The sequence below is a fragment of the Orycteropus afer genome, unplaced genomic scaffold (genome assembly GCF_000298275.1).
Source record: "Orycteropus afer afer isolate SDZICR_OR568_19922 unplaced genomic scaffold, OryAfe1.0 scaffold00049, whole genome shotgun sequence".
Classification (NCBI taxonomy): Eukaryota; Metazoa; Chordata; class Mammalia; order Tubulidentata; family Orycteropodidae; genus Orycteropus; species Orycteropus afer.
The window spans coordinates 10,947,700-10,955,040 of NW_006921636.1; positions in this window are offsets into that span (position 1 = coordinate 10,947,700).

Sequence of the window (7,341 nt, forward strand, 5' to 3'; positions counted from 1 at the left end):
AGGCAGCTACTCAGCTGCTTGTGGTAGATCCCACCATGAAGTTGATTGCCAGTCTCATCATGGGGAATAACTACCACTAGCTGCCCAGCCACTCAACCAGGCCCAGCCAAGTTGACACACAAACATAACGACCACAAGGGGCTTCTGTGAGGAGTGATGTCTGAGTAGAGATCTGAGTGAATCAAGCCTGCTCACTATGTATGCAAAAGTCTGTGCAAAGATGTATGGAGTAGAGGGAAGGATTCATGGAAAGAATGAGTCTGCACAGGCTTAGTCTGTGTGGTAGTTAAGGTTATGTGTCAGCTTGGCTAGTCCTGGTTTTGAGTGGCTGGGCAGCTGGATGTAGCTATTCCCCATGATGAGACTCTAGTCAACTCCATGGTGGAATCTACTGGAGCAGCTGAGTAGCTGCCTTAGGGATGTGGTCTGTTCCCAGTGCATAAGGAGATGCTCTGAGAAAGGTCTCTGAGCTTTTGAACGTGCTTGGACCCTGCATGTAGCCAAGTCTTCATCTCAATGGCTTGCCATGTTGTCTGCTGATCTTGGGAGTATTAATGGACTTGAATTAGTAGCCTGCCATATTGCTTGATAATCTTGGGACTGTGCCATTTTACTTGTCGACCTTGGGTTTGTCAGCCTCAGCAGCCAGCAGCTGCCTGAATTAAGAGAAGCTTCCAGCTCCAGTGGGCCGGGAGTGATAGGTGGAGCTGAAGCCCAAGATCAAGAGGCTTTCACCCAGCCCCTAGAGCTTGGCACTTTGAACTCAGACTTCTAGCCTCCTAAACTGTAAGAGAATAAATCCCTGTTTGTGAAAGCCCCCCTTTTGTGGTATTTCTGTTAAAGCAGCACAAGAGAAGCAAAACTGTGTGTTCCAAGAGCTGGTAGAAGATGGGGTTGGAAAAGAAGGTAGGCAAGAGCTAGACCACCTGAACTTTCCAGGGCCAATAGGAGTCCAGGTTTTGTTTTGTATGTGATGGCGAACCATTGGAGGGCTTTGAGCACGGGAGTACAACGTGATGGGTTTGTCTATTTAAAGATCATTTTGGCTGGTGCAGGGAGAATAGACTTATAAAGGTAAGTGAGGCAGGGAAATGAGGCAAGTTTTTTAAGTAAAAGATGGAAATGACTTAGACGAGTGTTGGTGCAAATGGAAAAAAGTGTATATATGTGAGACTTTTTTTTCTGTTAGAAACACCAGGATTTGCTGACATTAGGTATAAAGGAAAAAAGAGAGTCCAGGATGGCTGCTATGTTTTTTACCTGAGCATCTGAGTAAAAGAAGGTGCCATGGTCTGAGATGGAGAAGACTGGGAGAGGAGAAGACTTTGGTACCAGATAATGTTGTTGTTGTTATGTGCCGTCGAGTTGGACCCAACTAATAGCGGCCCCCCCATGGGTTTCCAAGGTGGATCACTATGGAAGTAGATTGCCCAACCTTCCTTCCAAGGAGTGGCTGGTGTGAAAATATGGACCTAGCTGGGTGGAAGAGAGGAGGGCTGCGACTTCCTCATGATTCCTAGATCCATGGGGTTGGCAGTCCTTGTTAGGTCTTAGCCAGGGAGATGGTTAAGCCACAGTCTGTGCTATGTTGGGCCTCCAGAGACCATGTAGCATTAGGGCGTCCTGGAAAACTTTGAGATGCTACAGTGTGTTGGCTGCTTCTTCCAACCTTTAGAAAGGTCCTGCACAAGAGTGATAAGCTCAGGCTGAAGGTGGTGGCCCATCCTTATTGTCCAAAGAAAAGTCCACTACTCTTGTCGCCCTTTCCCTTCAATTCCTTTGACATTGTATTACTGGCTATAAACCCCAAACATCTAGAAAACACTGCTGCAGATCCTCCACCCCATCCTCAGAATAATTCAAGGACAAGGGGCCTATGCTGGGTGAGTAATGAAACACAGACATTAATGAGGCCATATAGAGACCTCACTACTAAAGAAAGGAGACCACAGAGAGACAAAGAGGGCCCAGGAGTCAGAGGCAACCAGCAGTCTGTAAGGAAGCAGAAACTGGAAAGGAGGGTGCGAGCATGAAGAGAGGCAGGCAGAGGAAGAGCGGGCTGCTTGAGGTCAACAACCGAGCCACGTGGAGAGGCCCCAGATCAGGTGCGCCAGGGACCCTGGGAGACAGGGAAGAAACTCCCGAGAGAAACCTTAGAATCTATGATATCAAGTCTGCAAAGGCCTTCACGGACCAGATGGCCGGCTCCTTCCACCCAGAACAGGAACTGGTCTTCAAGGAGGAAATGGAAGGAGGGAGAAAGCAAAAGACCAGGCCCTCAAGATCAAAACTCACAGAAAGGCAATCAACAGCTCTGCCTGGGCTGAAGCAAAAAGCCCCAGTCTTGTCTTTTCCTGCTCCCATTTGATAAATGTTTGGTCCCATGAGGGCTCTTCTGTGCAGCTGAAGTCTGGAAACACATGGTCGTTTGACCTGCTTAGAAAGATGTGGTTAAGGACCCCTAGCTGGACGTCTGTTCCCCTCCCCATTCCAACTGGGTCCCCTATCACAGATTCCAGGCACACCCAAGCTGCCCAATGCAGGCATGTAAACAGCAGTGCTTATGAGCTCAGGCAGAGTGAGGGGGAGGGGGGTCATTTCCTGAGGGGCCGCTTGGGTGGATGGGGTGCAAGAATGGTCAGGAGGGGAGATGGGCTGACGCAGCGTCTCCAAGCCATGCAGGAATCCAAAGAAAACACAGCTGGATTTAGGGAAAAGGAGGAGGCAGCCAGGCTACACATGTTGACATTTTGGGCAGAAATCCAGCTTGGTATCCTGTGGTCAGTGGGGCCTGCGTTTACTCACTTGGACCAGTTACTTCCTTCTGCTGTGCCTCAGTTTCCCAACCTGCAATAACAACTACTTCAGAGTAGAGTGCTTAAGAGCATGGCACTAGGCTGATTGGGTTTGACTCACAGATCTATCACTTACTAGCTCTGTATCGTTGAACTAATTACTTAATTTCTTGGGGCCTCAGTTTCCTCATCTATAAAATGGGGGTGATAATACCTACCTTATATGATGTTATGGGATTTGAGTTAGTATTTGTAAAGCACCTCATAATATTGTAACAGCTAGTTACTATTAGTCATCAGAGTGCCTTGTTGAGTCCTTTGGTGAACCAAGTATCAAGTGCAGCACTTGGTACATTTCATCACATGTAACTCTCACTGCCACCCAGGGAGAGGGGCAGGGACAAGATCATCCCCATTGTACAGATGTGGAAACTGGGGCTTAGAAAGTAACTGACTTTTTCATTGACTTTAGGCCACAGGTTGGCAAACTACAACCTGGCCTGTGGTCTAAACCCAGTGAGTAGCCTGTTTAAGTATTGTCTATGACTGCTTTTGCACACACACACACACACACACACAAACAGAAAGCCCACAATTGACTTGATGGCACCTAACAACAACACAGATGCTTTTGTGCTACAGTGACAGTTGAGCAGCTGCGACAGACTAGAGGACCTGCAAACCCTAAAATACTATCTGGCCCTTTAAGGAAAATATTCGCTGACCTCTGCTCTAGAAAATGGGAGCTCTGGTGGCGTAGTGCCTAAGGTATCTGACTGCTAACCAGAATGCTGGTGGTTCAAACCCACCAGGTACTCCTCGGAAGAAAGATTGGGCAATCAACTTCCGTAGAGATATTGCCTCAGAAAGCCAAGGAGGGGTCGCTATGAGTCGGGTCCGACTCGACAGCAGTGGGTTTGGTTCTTGGTTTTGGCTCTAGAAAATGGCAGCATGTTTTGAACCAGGTCTGTCTGGACTCAAAGCACTTAACTGATTTGCTATCCTGTTTTTTTTTTTTTTTTTTTTTTTTTGCTGGGTCCAGTAAAGAATATGGGCTAGGAGAGTGTTCCTTTCTGGTCCCTTTGAGTGCTAGGGCCTCCTGTTCCCTCTTCAAAGCCAGAAGGGGAGGTGGGAAGGATTCTGATCCCTTGACCTCTCAAGCCAAGTGAAGGGGACTCGGAGAGACGGCAACAGCCTGTGCTAGGCTCCCCATCTGCTAGCATCAAGCAACAAGCTTTCTGGAGAAGGGGAAGCCTGTGAGACGGAGAAGGGAAGGCTGGGTGGGCAAGACCCTCGAACTGGGGACTCCCCCAACCCAGCGCAGGGCTGTGCTTGGAGTGAGCTGGATTGAGGCTAGCAAGGCGTAGGAGTTATAAAGAAAGAGGAATGGTGGGAGGGGAGAGGAGGGAACACTACAAAAATAAATAATAATAATAATAAATTAAAAAAAGAAAGAAAGAAAAGGAATGGAGTACCTATCACCTGCTCTGCAGGGCCAACAAGGGCTCTGAGCCTGTACAATCATTATTATTACTGTTATTGTTATATTATTACTCATATTACACATTATTACTCAGTACCTACTCTGTGCCAGGTACTGTTTTAGGCGCTGGGGGGACAGTGGTGAACAAACTCCCTGTTCTCATGGAGACAGACAATAAACAAACAAATGAAAATGCAAAAACAGCTTAATTACTAAGAAAAACTATAAAGAAAATAAACCCGGCTGATGTGGTTGGGAGTAAGGAAAGGAAGGACTTTCTGAAGAAGGGGTATTTAAGCTGAGACTGGAATGACCACGAGCCATGGGAGGATCAGGCGGGAAACATTCAAGGCAGAGGCAACAGCCAATGCAAAGGCCCCGAGCGAGAGCAACTCACCTGTTCAGGGAAGAGAAAGGCCAGTGCGACTAGAGCAGAATGTAAGAGGGTGAGAGCGGTGGGATGGAGCCATCATGTGATGGGCACCACTGGAGGGCGGCTGAGGATGCCCACGATTGCAGCTAACATTTTTTTTTCTTTTTCTTTTTAATTTTTATTGTGCTTTGGGTGAAAGTTAACAGAGCAAATTAAATTTCCATACAGCAGTTCACATACATTTTGTCTCATGACATTGACTGCAACTTCCCACAATGCAACAGCTCCCCCTCACTTCCTTTCTATTGTTGCTTCTTCCCTGTGTCCGTCCCTCCCAGGTACTGTGCCCCCCGAGCTGTCTCCCTGTGCAGACACAGCCCTTCTATCCTCCCTTGATTGTTCTCTCCAAGGAGTGTATTTATCTAATGTAAATGTTCAGCTCATATGCCACAGGAGTGGATTCAATTCCAGACCTGAAGGGCAGCTAGGGCCCATAGTCTCAAGGGGTTCCACCAGGCTCTATCAAACCAGCAAACCTGGTCCACCTCCCCTCCCCCACTTTTTTTTAAATGATTTTGAGTTTTGTTCCACCTTGTTCACCCTCTCTATCAAGGATCTCCTACATAGATCCCCCTCTGAGTGGTTGATAGTGGTAGGCAGACACCATCTAGTTCTTCTGGTCTCATAGTCATATAGGCTGAGGATTGCATGGTGTACCAGTTGGGGACTGATTGTTTCCATGCATTTTTGGTTTTCTTCATTCTTCTTTGTGCAGTTAACTTTTTTTGAGACCTTACTAAGTGTCAGGTGTCTATTAAGCCCTTAAAATGCATTGACTTATTTCATCCTCACAGGCAACCTTAGCAAGGAGGCACTTTGATTCTCCTCAATTTATAGATGAGGACACTGAGGCCCAGAGAGTTTAAACCACTGGCCCAAGATCACATGGATACATTTAAAACCCAGTTGGCCTGTCTGTGGGACAGTGAATTACAGGGCACAAGACCTTGCAGGACATAAAAATGGGACAAAGATAGAGCTCGCATATGAAGTCAGGAAAACGAGAGGGAAGAAATTTAAGAGCTGCCAGGTGTTCTGCTTGAGCCAGGCTCCAGGAGGGCAAGGGTTACTAGAGTTCAAAGAAATCTCAGGTCAGCACTTAAGTACTTCCCCTATGGGATGCCCTTAGCACTTTCTCTGTTCCTCTCCTTCCTGCCTTGTTTGCTTGTGGTTTGTACCCCTGGTCTTGATGTTGTTGTCATGATAATGTTCACATTGTACTCTTACCCCACGTACAACAGGATGAAACCCTGCCTGTCCCTAGACCATCCTCACAATCCTCCTATGTCTGAGCCCATCGTTACAGCCACTGTGTCACTCCATCCAGCAGAACAGATTCTTCTTTTTCATTGGCCCTCTACTTTACCAAGCTTGGTCATAATAAACTAAACCAAACCCACTGCCATTGAGTCAATTCTGACTCATAGAGACCTTATAGGACAGAGTAGAAAGGCCCCATAGGACTTCCAAAGCTATAAATCTTTACAGAAGCAGACTGCCTCATCTTTTCCCACAGAGTGGCTGGTGGGTTCAAACCACCGACCTTTTGGGGAACAGCTAAATGCTTGAATCACTATGACACCAGAGCTCCTTTGGTTGTAACAGCTAGCATTTATTTGGATTTATGGTATGCCGTGTATCATGTCCAGCATACCACATGTTGTTGTTAGGTGGTGGTGAGTCAGTTCCGACTCATAGTAACCCTTCATACAACAGAACAATATGCTGCCCGGTCTTGTGCATTCTCACAATTGTTGTTTAAGCCCATTGTTGCAGCCCCTGTCAATCCATCTTTTGAGTGTCTTCCTCTTTTTTGTTAACCCTCTACCTTATCAGACATAATGTCCTTCTCCAGGGATTGGTTCCTCCTGAGTGTCCCAAGTAAGTGAGATGAAGTCTCACCATCCTTGCTTCTAAGGAGTATTCTAGCTGTACTTCTTCCAAGACAGATTTTGTTCATTCTTCTGGAAGGATACAGTATATTCAGTATTCTTTACCAACACCATAATTCAAAGGCATCAATTCTTCTTCAGTATTCCTTATTCATTGTCCAGAAATTCAAAGTAGACTCAGAAGAGGACATGGAGCAAGGGATATCCGTGCTGACATCAGATGGATCTTTGCTGAAAGCAGAGAATACCAGAAAGATGTTTACTTGTGTTTTATTGACTATGCAAAAGCATTGACTGTGTGGATCTTAACAAATTATGGATAACATTGTGAAGAATGGGAATTTCAGAACACTTGATTGTGCTTATTACGTACACGATCCCATTTAATTTAATCTTAAATTGTTTCTATTTTAGGACGAGGAATTGATGCTCAGAGTGCTTAAGTAACCCATCCAAGGTCAGAACTGGTAGCACAGAGATTTGAACCCTGATCTTTCAAACTCAAGAATGTAAGCATTTAAGACACGAATAGACACTTCACCAAGGAGGATATTCAAGCGACCAGCAAACATATGAAGAAATGCTCACGATCATTAGCTATTAGAGAGATGCAAATCAAAACAACAATGAGATACTACCTTGCTCCAGCACTAGTAGCAAAGTTCAACAAGACAGAAAATAACAAATGCTGGCGAGGTTGTGGAGAGATTGGGACTCTCATACACTGCTGGTGGGACT